The following is a 15,539-nucleotide window of genomic DNA, read 5'->3' on the forward strand; positions in this document are numbered from 1 at the left end:
TGTGATGTAGAATGCTTTGTTTGAAACATTTATATCACCAACTTTTTTTTTTTATTATTGTATTTTTTCTAGTACAAGCTAATTGTGAGACTTAAGGTTTCAAGAAAGATAAATTTTAAAATATAGCCCCAAAATATTTTAAATATGTGTATAATATTGCATGTAAAATTAATAGGAAAAAATTAATAAGCTACATTTTCAAACAGAAAAAAAATAATATTAATTAAATAGAATAATATTGAATTTAAAGGGATATACTAAACAAACATCCTTCAATATATTAACAAACAAGTTTGCTTACCAAAATACCCCACAGTATATATAGTTCTATATATGATCAGACAAGCTGTGGTGACAAGATGTAAGATGGGAATATGTATAAGGACGCACAGAGATTTTTGACAACAGGATTACAAGTGTTTCTTGAAAATGTTATGAGCTTTCAATCATTTTTGTGCCATGTACAGTTGAAAAATCCGCTGGTGCCTTTACAGGGTGGGAATTGCACATGTGTTGTCAAGGACAAAACTTGTCTTAACTCTAAAAACTGCTTCAATGAGGTTCATTGTGCTCACTATAGATAAGGCCAACCACTTAACACTGACAAAGGTGTCACAGTGTACTTCCAGACATTAGTACAAATAACCAATCTTATGAAAAGTACAACAAAAGATGACTTAGAGTAAGTAGGAGTAGCTGCTTCTTAGCTGGAGATTAATCTATGTCATAAATATTCAAGTAAGACCTATTAAGCTACAAAGCATGGTTGAAAGCTTTTTTTTTTTTTTTTTTTTTTTTTTTTCCTCTGAGAGAAGCTCTTTTTCACTTGTGTTCCCCTGTTTAGTCATGCCATTTTCCCTCATGTTCTCCAATTTAGTCATGCCAGTTTGTCCAGGAATACTTCAGTTGTGGTTCAACTATAGGTAGGGCTACAAAAGCCTTTTTATGGGCACAGGTGGTTTGCATTAAATATGCTGCACAGAACTCCAGGCATGGATGCAAGGTGTATTTCTACTGTAAATGAAACTCTGATGCACACTAAACCCCTACTGTAGACAGAACCAATGATTTTCTCTAAGTATTCAAAACACTTCTTTAAGTGTTTTTGTCAACAACAACAACAAAAAGAAGTAACATTAGCTACACTGTGAGTGAAATGATAGGTGAATGACTGACCAGCTCCTGGGGCTATTTTAGCTTCAAAAAGAGGCCAGTATGGTGCTTGTTTACAAAATTGCCAAGGGAAGATGCAGAAGCAGGTAGATTAATTGATTTGCCCAGGCAGCAGTCTGGTCTAATGTATTAAGTGTGGGCCTGGGCCTCAGAAGACATGATGCTGAAACCTAACTCGCCTTCTATCTCACGAGGGTTTTGTGAGATGTAATTATGGCTTGCCAATCACTTTGAAAACTGTTTTCAGACATGCAATCCAATTAAAGCTGTAAATATGTATCTATAGCTGAAAGACGGGGAAGAAAGTTAGGCAATGGAGTTTCATAATTTAACATAACATTTCCCAATTATTTAATTCTGTATTCACCTGTTAGTTATCAGGGTCAACTAAGTTTCAGGATGACATTCTTACATGTACAGTGTATATCCTTATAATAATTATATAGACATTTATACATCTCAAAAAAATATATTTTTTTTTGCTGTATTTCTTGCAGCTTCAGCTACATAAGGGTTATATTTTACCATTTAAAACTTTGTATTGCTGACAGAAGTGAGGGTAATTCTCCCAAATAAGGATAAAACATAGAAAGAAAATACTGTAAACTTAAAAATATATTTAAAGAAACTGTATTTTTCATGTGTTGCTGCCAGTCCACAGCTTTGCCAGTTGAATCATAATCAATTATAGTACCCTTCTGCTATTCTACTAATGCAAAAGGATATCTGAAATAGGAAGCAGCTTGACTTGATAATTAGTGCTCTACTGCATTTTCAGATTTGTAAGCAGGAGGGACATGAGAGGAAGGGGGCCATGCACAGAGACAGGTTGTGTGTTATTTTGCTGATTTTACGACTATAAAACTCATGGGGATAACTGAAAATTAGGGCAGCTCTCAGCAAGCTTTAGGTCAAGTTTCTAGTTGAAGCTGCCTGCATGCCAAAGGTCATGCTCTGGTAATGCTACTAATTTTACTAACTCAAGAGTGGGCCAAAATTTGAATAAATCTACTTAATTTCAATCAATTATTTCAATCAATTATTGCTACCAATTGCAATTTTTTCTAGTAGTTTCTAGTAATTGTTTTCTACAACATGTTGCCTTTGATTTTTTTTATTTTTTTTTTAAGGTAAAGATTGGTAATACTTGTATTTCTTTTACCTCAAAGGAAATGGGACCTCTGGAATTCAAGTCACTAAAGCTCTGAAGAGCGTATGTAATTTTATGAATGTAAGCAACACCACAGACTATCACTTAGGCAGAGTTGTGACTCAGTTAGCTGTACTGAAAATGTACAGAGGAATCACACTGAATCATATTGGTAGCCTGCTCAGTGTCATCTGAAATTTCATGTGAAGACAGAGGTCTTGTAGCACACGTCAAATAGCTGAAATGAGCTACAAAAAAATGAACATGTTTATCACTTTCATCTCTCCCTCTGATTGCAATCAGAGCCTTTGCCAATAGATACGCTACCCTGTATAATTAAACATATTGATAAAATTTAATAATTAATTTTGGACCAATAATTAATTTTGGACCAATTTAATAATTAATTTTGTTTCTAATTTGTTTTACATTGCTTATGAGCTCTTATTTATATTTCTGTGAATCATAGCACTTTGTCTCAGGTTAGTATTCCAGGAAGAAAACTTTTATCTATACCGCATATTTTTGGTAGTTGCTTAAGAACTTTGGGAACTAATTTTGAAGTTATTTTTTGTAAATATTATAAGCCCCTAAAAGGAAAAAATGAAACTAAGAATTTCTACAATACAACACGTCAGTCTTCAAACTGGCAAATTTTGTACCTCTGCTGATTTTCAAATAATCTGGAATTACTCTGCAATACCTAGAGCTGCTGCTACCATCTAGTATCTTTTCTAGTTATTTGTTGTTTTACTGAGTAGTAATAGACATGCCTGACTAATAATCACATGTTCTGTATTGATTCAAGGTACTGTAAGCTGTCAAGATAATTGAAATGCTGGTGGTCCGCATTTCAATCAATGGTCCTTGACAGCCATACACTCCAGTCTTAATTTGCATTTATTCCCATGGGATTTAGTGATTGTCTATATCTGTATGCCCTTTGAAACTGATGTTTTTTAGATGTGTAAGTAGAAGAAATCTGTGTGGGTGATGAACCATTTTATTCATAGCCTAGTGGGAATCCGTAAACATAATTTATCCTTTGCTATCAGTTCATTGGCTCCTAAGTACAACTTTCTGTGGCTTCCTTCCAGGTCACAACATATTTTGTGTGAAAATTAAAAAGGAAAAATCAATGAAATTTGAAATATCAGGTTAAAAATCACATGCCAAATATGTCTGATGGTGCTGTAAATAATGTTTTGAAGTTTGCTGTACCATGGAAATCTTCTGTTCTGTTGTAGCACTCACCTGGAAATGTCACAAGTGTTTGATGAGGCAGTATATTCAGGTTCACATGAAATCAATCGTTTTCTATTTTGTATTTGGAAATCATTTCTGACTTACTGTGTTTCTGTCAATTAATACAAAGTTCTGTTGTTTTTTGTTTTTTTTTTCCATGTGGTTGATTACAGTAAGGTGATGAGTGAATGTCCTGTGTTGGTGAAGATTTGTCAATACGTCCAGAAGAAAGTGCTTGAATTTTACATGTATGTTAGTTTAGGTATGTGTTTGTATATGTGTATGTGTGATTTGGAGACATCTCTTTACCACTTTTTTTTTCCCTTTTACACTTAATAGCTCATAAAACAAATGTTAGTGAAGTGCCAGATGAACCATACTATTATTTCAGACTGTCAGAGTTGTTTCCAGTGGACACTACTGGAAATGGTGGGATATTACAGAAATTACTCTCCATAAAATATCAGCTCAAACTGTGTTACTATTGTTGATTTGTGATCTATTCTTAGACAAAGATCAAGCTTCTATATTGTCAACTTGTGGCTGCTTTTGATACATTTTTTATACCTAGAATTTAGTTACAGAGTTGTTTTCCTAATAATTTTCAGGTTACTGTGAAGTCAGTATGAATTCTGTCAAGTAATATGTATTACCCTTTAGATCTAAAGAGCTTTCTGTTTTCTTCTTTCAGTATGAGACTGTTGGGGAAAGTAGACAAATAAGCACAGTCATCTTAGAAATACAAGTATGTCTTTTGTCTTGGAATGATTACCTAGTATCTTTTCAACGATGAAATCCCTCATCCCTCACATCCTTTTTTTTTTTTTTTTCAATAATTAGATTCTGTAGAAATTGGCTACAGTGTGGCTTACTCTCAAAAGATTTATATTTTACAAAAATTGTTTTGAATCAGGAAATAGATGATTGCATAAAACAAAACCGTCTGACAGAAAAACAGACTGAATTGTTTTTACAAGATGTTCCCATCTGTGTAAAAATACAGATGTCTGTGTAAGAAAGTTGAAAGCCATATGGATCCCAGTCATGCATAACACTTGCTGAAAAATGCATTTATATGTGGGAACTTTGCTTAGAGGGCAGATCTTGTTATTGTCTAGCACAGCAAAATTTATCTGCCTTTGGTACTTTGCTCTACCTGGATAGATTTGTACTGACTTCAGCATGCATGAGATGTGTCCTCCAGCTCTTTATACTCAATATCGATATCTGTCCTTTGAATTTAGGAGAAAAATATATTATTTTCTCAGACAAAACAAACAAACAAACAAACAAACACTTGGCTTTAGCTATTGTCAGAGAGGACAGTTATTTACATCTATTTAGATGAAATTTGTGCTGTTGGTCTTGCAACAACTTCTTTCAAATCCTTATAAAGTTTCCATGGTATCAGCCGTAGGAGTTCTACAGAGGATATTCTTCCTTTTCCTATTGCACTGCATAGGTTACCACCTCGTTACATCCTGAAGAACAGGAACACGTTCTTCAAGAACAATGCAATAGTCACATTTTGCATTATTGTTATCGTATTTATAAATGATTCATAATCGCTGCTTTCTAGACGTAATTATGAAAATTATTTGATTGCAACATTTGTTACTACACAAAGAAGTATTAGATGTTTTTACTAGTCCAACTTATAAACACTGTTTTCAATACTGTAATGAATTAAGCATATTTAAAAACCTGTTTACCCTTTAAAAGCTAAACATGGAATTGGATTTCATAAACTGTAGCAAGTATCATTGTGCTGCTCACATAGAAGAATCTTTTGTGGAACTTCTTTTTAATTATGCAAACAAATGATTGCAGATGTTTCAAATCATATATTGTTGACCAAAGAAAGTGCCATTGGTGAGTCTCTGAGTACTTTGAGTAAAGTTTCCCAATGATGTCACTGGATTCAAGTTCATTCAAAGGAGTCATGTGCAAAACTAAGTGCAAGGTGATGCAAAACTAAGTGCTGCATTGAGCTCTGGGGCACCTGCATAAGAAGGACATGGACCTGTTGGAGTGAGTCCAGAGGAGGGCCATGAGGATGATCAGAGGGCTGGAGAACCTCTCCTCTGAAGACAGACTTCTTACATGGGCAAGTGTTGGTAGAACAAAGGGGAACAGTTTTAAACTAAAAGAGGGAAGATTTAGTTTAAATTTAGTAGGAAATTCTTCCCTTAGAGGGTGGTGAGGCACTGGCACAGGTTGCCCAGAAAGGTTCTGTATTCCCCATCCCTGGAAGTGTTCAAGGCCAGGCTGGATGGGGCTTTGGGGAACCTGGTCTGGTGGGAGGTGTCCCTGACCATGGCAGGGAGATTGGAACTAGATGGATTGAAGGAGAAATTTACAGCATTGTCAAGTATGTTACTTTCTTTTTGTCCCCATTTCACTAGTGTAAAGCAGGGAGTGGGAGGAAGAGGGAGTTGGAAACCATATTACAATGAAATTTGCCTCTATCAACTTTACTACTTTTTACATGTATTGATTGGTGTCAAACTTGTCCTAAAATTCATGTAGATTCATTCTTTGAACTTATGCTTTTATTTTCAAATTCCATTTTGTATTAAAATGTGTATGATATTAGCATTAAACTGTCTGCCATGTAAAGCTACTAAAAATAAATAAATAAAGAATCTCAAAACTATACAAGGTATATATACATTCGTTCTTGTAGGACTAAAATTTCATTATAGAGTATGACTGCTGCTAACAATGCTTTTTAGGATAAATTGTTTTAGTCTTTTCTTCAGTTCAGACTGTGTATTAATAGCATAACTTTGAGAAGTAGGATCTTCCTAGAGAGAAGAATATAGAGAAATGGATAAGAATTCCAGCTTGATTCATGCTTCATATCAAGGATATTGGTCATGGTATGATCTATCACAGTGTTAATCACAAAGATCTGTCTTTGATCTTTAAACTTACTGTTGAAATAGATTTTGCAATTCTTACTCTGGCTGCCACTGGATAAAGCTATCTTTAATCTTGCTAGAAATATAAATACTGCTGAAATTTACAGGTGATACTGACTTTATAGGCAATGGTTAGAAAACAAATGATACTAATAATATCCTTAGGTCAATCTGGATTAAGTTGATTTCAGTTTAAATTAAATTAAATGGGTGCAGTAATAAAAGTAGGTCTGTAAATAATGCACTGAATTTCAAAAGGGAAAGAGTGATGAACTAAGGAACGTAGATAAAGTAGGATGTAGGATAAGGGGATCTAGGGAGAGCGTTAAGCTGCTCAAATCTGTTAATGTGATGGAGGCCTTGAAGTACTAGATGTACTTCAAGAAGTACTAGACCTCTCCAAATCTATACCCTAAAAAAGGGTGTTTGTATAGAAATTTGTGGAAACAACCTGAGGATCAGGGAATTCCTGTGCAAATTAGGAGTTTTATTTAACATACTGTGCTTCCAGTTCCAGTTGTCTTTAGATAGGCATATGAGCTCATACCGAACAAACTTCATGGTCTCTGAGCCAATATAGTATTATGTGGGGCTGGAGAGATTTGTCATGCCAAGTTATTGAAGGTTTGAGGTCAAAAAGAGAAATTCACATCTTTTCTGATCACTGAATTTATATTGTATATTTACATTGCTTATGTAAGGTATGGGCTTGTGAGGATGTTGAGAAGCAATTTCTAGACAGGGAAGACTGTAAGGAGCAGGCAACTTGATAAATTATTCTCTAACCCAATATATCAAGTATTTTTTTTTTTAATTATGTGTATTGCATTATCTATAGAACAAATTCTGTTGGCATCATTCTTTCCAGCTTCTGAACTCATCAATATATTATGGATTTTCATTGTCAAGTGATTCTGCAGCTAAGTCTACAAGGAGGGTCATGGGAGCAATCAATTTCTATCTGTAGCAATGAGATGACTTTAAAATATACTCAAAAGAATAATTGCTGAGGAACTCTCTAGTCAAATCATATTTTCAAAATATTTCATATTCTGACTCTATTTCACAGTGTTTTAAGCAGCTATCTGATACGTTTCTGTTCTCAGCTTTCAGTCTTGCCTGTTTGTTTACTTTAGGGGCCTTTTTTTTTTTTTTTTTTTTTCTTCTGAAAGCAATGTACCAAGAAGAAATGCTTTTCTTCACATTTTGTATGCATACCTATATTTTCTGTGTAGAGATACTTGCCATTTTAATTCAAAACAAGAGTATCCCTCAGTCTCTTCTCTTTGCCATGGTGTTCAGGTAGAGCCAGTGTTGATCCTGTCCTTGAAGCCTTCTGCTGGAGTTCTCTGTGCTTATGGGTGCAGGTGTGATTGCTCCCAAAGGGCTCCTCCATACACTGGATGGCCATGTGCTTTGAGAAGAGGTGCCACTTCCATGTATTGCATTTTAGTTCTGTTTAAAATAACGTCCTGTTTCAGTAAATGCCTCAAACGGCATGACATCTTCTCTTCTGTGTTCCTTGACATTCTATTTTAAGCTCCCTTTTACTTCCTGGACCTAAAACAGTTACTGTGGCTGTATGTGTAATTTTCCCTCAGCCCAAGTTCTAGTATGAGATCAACCAACCTCTTGCATCATGTTTAAGTATCTGCTCCTCTAGTGTTAAGTACTACAAAGATTTTATGCAGAAATTAATTTAACTGCAAGACAGTTTGGAAGCCTAAGCTTTTCAGCAAAATATGTTTTTCTCCCCCTGTGGTGGGCTGATCCTGGCTAACAGCTAAGGACCCACTGAGTCATCTACTCACTCCCCCACAGCAGCATGAGGGGGAGAATCAGAAGAACTAAACCCAAAAGCTCGTGGGTCAAGATGGTTTAAGAGGTGAAGGAGCTGTGCATGCAAGTAGGCAGATGCCCACTCACATTCTGGGCAGTGGGGCCTTAGTACACACATTAGCTGCTGGGGAAGATATGTCATAGCCATGAACATTCCCCCTTCTCTTTTCCCTAGATTTATTGCTCTGCACAAGGTTGTGGGGTATGGGACATCCTTTGGTGGGCTGGGGACACGTGTCCTGGCTGTGTCCCCTCCCAGCCTCTTGCCCACCCCAGCTTTCTCACTGGTGGGACAGAGTGTGAAAAAGAGAACCTGGACTCTTTGCACACACTTCAGCAATCGCCAAAGCGATTTATTGAAAAAAATAAAAAAAAATAAAAAAATAAAAACCCTTGTGTCCACAATATTTTCATCTTCTTCTACATTCTTATTGCCTGCCTTCCTGCCAAATAAATTCTGTTTGTCTCAAGATGAGACTGTCAAAAAAAAGACTTACCTAATGCATCATCTGCTGTGCACTGCATCATATTCTTAAGGTGGATTTAATTTTGCAATTTGTCTCTTTTACCATAATTGGCTCAACCAAATATATTTAGATTTTGCTAATACATGTTTTATCACAGCTCAAATTAACAAAAGAGGGCAAAGTAGATTTAAGACCACATTTTTGCTGTTAAAAGTCAGAAGTGTAGAAAGGTTTAGTGTTTGACATGATTTAAGGTGTCCTTGATTTCTGACAATTTCAGACAAATTTTCTCAATAACATTAACTTATTTTTGAAAGAAGTAGTACTGCTCATGGTACTAGAATGATATATGCAAACACATGCCTAACTTAGAGCAACCCAGCAGTGCTCTGATATGAAAAGATATGCTATGTTGGAATTTTAAGCCTTGTTGTAAGGGTGATTTGGAAGTGAATCTCTTGATTGCCCCTACTTGCCATGTTTTGGCTCCATGGAGAAACCCTGGAACAGCTGAACTGCATCTCTTTCAGATGAAGGTGAAGCAGAACATGTACTCAAGGAGCATATAGATCATGCCCCCAGCTGATAACGAACATTGAGCCCACACAACCTAACTAGGGCTTCAGAGCAAAGCTGCCTCCAATTCAGGTGGTGAAAACACTGTGACCTCAGCACCAGCTGTCTGGCTTTACAGCTCTGTTCATGCTGTTCTGCACTATTTGTTAATGTCAGCATAAGATACAGTTACTTAAATGCAAGAAAACATTATCTACAGCACAATGTAATGTTAAGATTACCTAAGATAGCATACAAAACCAGGTGAACTTACCCAGAATAGTGCAGTGTCAAGCAGAGAAACCAAATTGTAACTGGGAAAATGAATAGTGGCCTCAATGGAATGCTGCATCCTAGCTAGTTGGTACCACTTCAATACTACACAGATATGGCTTCATACTTCCTCAGGCTCCAAAATTGGTTTGGTCTCAGGTAAGGCATCTACAAAACAAACAAACAAAAACACCCACAAACAAACAAAAGGAAAACAACAAAAGCTATGAGGTTTGGAAAATAAAAATTAAAAAAAAATCTCCTAGTCTCTGACAATTCAGAACTTCACCAGGAACACTGGCTTTTTAAAGAAAATACAATAGTCATAACATTTTTACTTTGGCTACTTGTACTCTGTATTAGCTCTTAGCAGAACTCTGCTGTGAATCATTCCATGGAATCTACATGGGCAGAACAAGAGCTGAAGTTAAACTTGATCAAATTGCCAATAAGACACCTGATAGGCTGGGAAAATGAACTCAAGCTTTCTGGAGGTTAATAAATGAGTTTTGCTCCATGTATAATAGTTATTTTTATGACTTAAACTATTTTTTATTTAAGGAGCAAAACTGTAAGACAAGCAGAATAACAATAACTGTGGAAATGTTAGACTATATATTTTTCAGGCTTTTCCTTTGGTGAAGCATCAGACACCAGGCCAGCTAGGTTTACTTTGCTTACAGTCCTGCAGTAAACTCAATGAACGATTAGTCTTGTCAGTAGTGTAGTCCTTGTATCAAGAGGGCTGGTTTAAGTTATGCTTAGGTTGGTGTGACCTAGTTTGGTCAGTTGCTTCTGTTTAACATCTTTGTCAGTGACATGGGCAGTGGGATCGAATGCACCCTCAGTAAGGTTGCTGATGACACCAAGCTGAGTGGTGTGGTTGACACGTTGGAGGGAAGGGATGCCATCCAGAGGGACCTGAACAAACTTGAGAAGTGAGCCTATGTGAACCTCATGAGGTTCAACAAGGCCAAGTGATACCTATACCTATACCCAACCTATACCTGGGTTGGGGCAATCCCAAGCACACTTACTGGCTGGGCAGAGAATGGACTGAGAGCAGCCCCGAAAAGAAGGACCTCAGGGTGATGGTTGATGAGAAGCTCAACATGACCTGGCAATGTGTTCTTGCAGACCAGAAAGCCAACCGTATCCTGGGCTACATCAAGAGATGCATAGCCAGCAGGGTGAGGGAGGTTCCCCCCTCTGCTCTGCTCTTGTGAGACCCCACGTGGAACCCTGCGTTCAGCTCCAGGGCCCCCAACACAAGAAAGTTGTGAACCTGTTAGGTCATGTCCAGAGAACGGACACAAGGATGATGAGAGGGCTGGAGCACCTCTCCTATGAAGACAGGCTGAGGGAGTTGGGGTTTGGCCTGGAGAAAAGAAGGCTGCATGGAGACCTTATAATGGCCTTCCAGAGCCTAATAGGGGCCTACAGGAAAGCAGGAGGTGGACTCTTTATCAGGAAGTGGACAAGGAATAATGGTTTAAAACTGAAATAATTAGATTAGATAGAAGGAAGAAATTCTTCACTGTGAGGGTGGTGAGGCACTGCCACAGGCTGCCCAGAGAAGCTGTGGATGCCCCATTCCTGGAAGTGTTCAAGGCAAGGCTACCTGATCTAGTGGGAAGTGTCTCTGCCCATGGCAGGGGGGTTGGACCTAGATGGTCTTTAAGGTCCTTTCCAACCCAAACCGTTCTGTCATTCTGAGGTTCCATGATTCTTGCTTTCCTACCTATACCGTTCCTACCATCTGCCAGATGTCCTCCCTTGCCAAACTTTAATCATGCTTTCCTTCTTGTTGGTCTTCCTAGAAAGTACCTTCTGCAGCCCTTTGCTACAGTAGTTGCTTCCACTAACCTTGAATTGTTCAACAATCTGCACTTCATGCTGCTCCTTGCTGCTGTCTCCAGCAGGTTAAGTAAAACTTTTCATTTTCCAAGAGTTAGAAAACTACATGTGGCATTGAAAACAAAACATTGTCTTCTAAAGCACAGGAGGTTCTTCAACAGCTTTCTTTGATCACTCTATGTTATGAGACATTTCTCATTGTTGATAGTTTGTTTTACTCCAGTCTAAATCAAACTGTCATCATTTCATGTGAAATTATCACTTCAACTTAGCGTGACATCTCTCTCTAGGCATATTTAGACATGGTTGGCTTACACTTCTGTACACTACTACAAAATAGTTTTTCTCAATTTGTAAGTGAAATCTCACTCAAACATAATAAAAGAGCATGTGCAAAACAAAACTGTTTCCAGACTAGCAATTGGTCTTTGTTATTTATCTCCTATTTGCATCCCTGGATACCTTCTGAGCACACCTGGTTTCAGGCTCCCATCACTTCTGGAGTAATTGGGGGATAGGTTGCTTTCATAATAGAACTTACATGCCTGCTTTGCACATGTTTACAGCATAAAACTAAATTATGTATTTTTTTCATTAGCCAGATTCAGATGTTTTAATTGCAAATGTAAACCTTTTATTTCCTGTCAGCTAAAGTGTCCAACCCCTACTAGTATTATTAAGTATACAATTTCATTTTCTGGAAGAAACATGAAGAAAAGGATGTAGTGGTATAAAGACAAGAACATCCTTTTCACCTCATATATATCATGGAAGCAAGCTGCCTGAAAATAATGAAAACATGATTAAGCTGTAAGGTCATCAGAATGAAACATATAATTCTAGTTAATGAGACACAAGGGATCTAGCAAGTACAACATCCATGTTTCTTCTGTTGCTCTATCTCCTTAGTAAAACTTTATAAGGACAGGAACATACCGCTGTAAAATTCAGCACTTGAAATATCACTGTTGCTGAGTGGACAGAAGGAAAGCACTAGAATTTAGTGCATCAGCTGTACATCACGGTAGACAAATAAGAAACAGAAACCAAGAAAAAAAGCTGCAAGAATTTCAGCACTTATGTAGCACTTTTGCTGGTAATCACAAATTCAATTAAATTATGACCACAGCCTTACTAATGCCCTGATGGAGTACCTATACAAAAAGTCTATTCTAAAGTTATTTATAAAGTGTAACTTACAGACTTTTTGTGGTCTCAGTACAACTCAGCTTCAGGAAGTTTGAATTCTCTGTTGGATTCCTTCATGGAAGTGAATACAATTAAGAGGATATATATATTAAAAATAATAATAAAAAAGAAATAAACAAATCTTAGTTTGGATAAAATATGTAAGTTTTTTGTGTGTGTTAAGATCTTTCGTACATGACATGTTTTTTATTTTTGTTTTGTAGCTTTAATATGTCTCTACTAATATCCTACAAACAATAATTCTGAAAATGTGATAAATGATAGAATGGAAACATCATTCACATTCATTGCATTCATTTAAATAAAATTTATTCTTCAAAAGAAACTTGAATATGTTTAGGTTGATTTGAATCTGCTGAGGGTACTTGTATTTACAGTCATCATAACATTTCCTAATGCCTTTTATTTTTGCGCTGTTAACAAGGATCCCTGTTGTACCTTGATTGTTTTTCCAAAGCTAATATTTCAGTGTTAATGAACCTCCTCAGAAGAGCAAAAAATATGCTCCAGATCTTAAGAAGTACCATTTGCTGTACCCTGACGTGACTGTTTCTGTTCTGTTTCCAGGCCAGTTGTCCTCCTGCTGGAGCATAACTTCTGTGATTTTTCCAGGCCACTACAAGTAATTAATGAGGGAGGTCTGGAATTGCTCCCAGAAGTGATGGCCCCAGATTGGGGCCAGAAGTGATGATGGTCTTGGTGGAGTTGGATTGGCAGCAGAACAGGAGTTTTCCCAGTGAGAGATGACTGAGATAAAGTGTTGAATTTCAAATGTTCATACATTTATTCTTGAGCTAACATCTGCCAAAATTACATTAGAAGAATTTTCTTACTCTATGCAATTTGTATAATGTGTCTTAATTTTATAACAGCTAAGCTAATTTACATCCATTTTGATTAAATGTTTATGCTCATGGCAGCAAAGGACAACTGGAATTGCCATCACAGGTCAAACCACTGATCTGCTAATCCAATGTGCTATTTCTGTCAGTAGTCAATACCAGCTGCTTCAGGGAAAGAGAACACATAATAAACAATTATGCAATAACCTGCCCAGAGGCAAATTATCTTCCTAATCTTATCTACCTGTGTGTGTGAATCACTAACTGGGAAGCTTAACATAGAAAGAGAGAGAGAGAGATGGAAGAGTAGTGGATTGGCATGAAGGTGTGATTTTTTTCTTCAATATGAAATCAGTAAAATGTGCATATTTAACATAAAGTATATCTTATAACAACTTTCAGATTAATAATTATAAACAAAAAATATATATTACCTTTGCAATAACTATCTTCATCATAAAAATGGTCCTTAAAATCACAAGAATAGTTATATGCACAGCTTGTTTTTGGTTTTATTTGGTTCTAGGAATTTCATGCTCTCAAGATCAGAATTTTGCTTGGGGCAGGGGCTTTTTCCATCCCACATGAGGTGAGGGGCCTCATATAACCAAACCTAATGTTTTGATTAATCTCACATACACTTTGATTGAATGAGAATGAGCACTTCAGACTAACTTTTGGGACTGAGTTCAGGAAAGAACTTTTGTTTGTGTAAAATATATGTAATATGTTCTAACTTTTGTTTGTGTGATACGATACAATAGAAACCAAGAATCCTTGTGAGTTTTAGGGTTTCTTACAGAGACAACATGCCGCTCATACTTGCAAGTTCTTTTGTGCATCAATAGCTCTTTGTTTTTGTTGTTAAGATGTGACTTTCAAAGCTGCCTAGTAGTTTTAATTTTAATAGAAACTGGGCATCCAAATCCCTCAGGTGGCTCTGGAAAAAATTCAGCCAAAACAATTGTCTTCCTGATAGCTCAATATGCATCATAAATAGATGCCAAAGCATTTTCACCTTGCTCAAACAATGAAAGTCCTTCAAAGGCTAATAGACCTTAGCATCAAATAAACATATCTTTTCACAATTTGTATGAAGTGCAGTGTGGCTCTATGTTACCACAGGCCCTGGTTGATGAAACTACTAAGAGATATGACATTTTATGGGTGATTATAATGCTCATATTTTTTTTTTTTTTTTTACCTGGTTTCATTTGTGTCTTTAAATAAATAAATAAATAAATAAATAATTCTCCTGATTAATTTCAGAAAATATGTTAAAAATGGGGAGAAAGACATTATCGGTACTTCTGGATTTTATATTTTGTGCTAAACTTTCCCTGAAACTTCATAGAGCAAAGAATCATTGTGCATTGCAAGAAGCAAATTCCACAGCTTCGTCTTCTGTTTCAATGATTTTTTCAACCTTTTCTCACTTTGTAGAATTCCCACAGCGTATAATATAATGACTTTCTGTAGCCACAGAGCACTGTATAACATTTGTTAACTTCTTTTTGAAGTAACTGACTGAAGACTCTATAGCACTTTTGTACAAAACTCTCATGTTATGCACAAATGTTTTATATCAACTTCTGTTTGTTGTCTTTTAAGAAGATTTCAGTATTCTTGCCTTAAGTGCTTTGAATTCATGTTCAAGTATTTTGGATCAAGGGATACGTAGACCAATGGCAAAAAGAAATCCAGGTTTCCTGATGCGAGTAAATCAAACTTCAGTAAATGTCTTGGAATATCAGCATGACTGAGACCATTGTTCTCCCTCTTTTGTTCAGCCTTCTACCTTTGCAGGTTTTGGTCACAGATGGTTATTACATTTCCTGTATTCCAATCTTGCAGGTTTTGAATAGTCATTAAAACAAAGAACGATATGTTATGGATATGTCTAATTTACAAAAACCTCAGAGAACACATATTTTGAATGGAATAGCTGGCCATAACATAAAATTTGTTTGTAGTAAGCCACTCTAAAAGCAGTTTATCACTTACA

At 36.4% G+C, this 15,539-nt stretch overlaps 1 protein-coding gene across 22 annotated transcripts in view; it reads left to right on the forward strand.

Annotated features, from left to right (window-relative positions):
* Positions 1 to 15,539, forward strand: part of LOC311431343 (uncharacterized protein) — a 358,114-nt gene that overhangs the window by 83,069 nt on the left and 259,506 nt on the right. Inside the window, exon 4 of one of the 22 annotated variants that reach the window (XM_084508766.1) lies at positions 13,260 to 14,992. The exons of the other annotated variants lie outside the window; for them this stretch is intronic. The gene's annotated coding sequence lies outside the window, so the exon portion shown is untranslated. Of the gene's footprint in view, positions 1 to 13,259; positions 14,993 to 15,539 lie in introns of those variants that run through there. 22 annotated transcript variants of the gene reach the window in all.

Source organism: Aythya ferina (assembly GCF_964211825.1).
Source record: "Aythya ferina genome assembly, chromosome: 2".
NCBI lineage: Eukaryota > Metazoa > Chordata > Aves > Anseriformes > Anatidae > Aythya > Aythya ferina.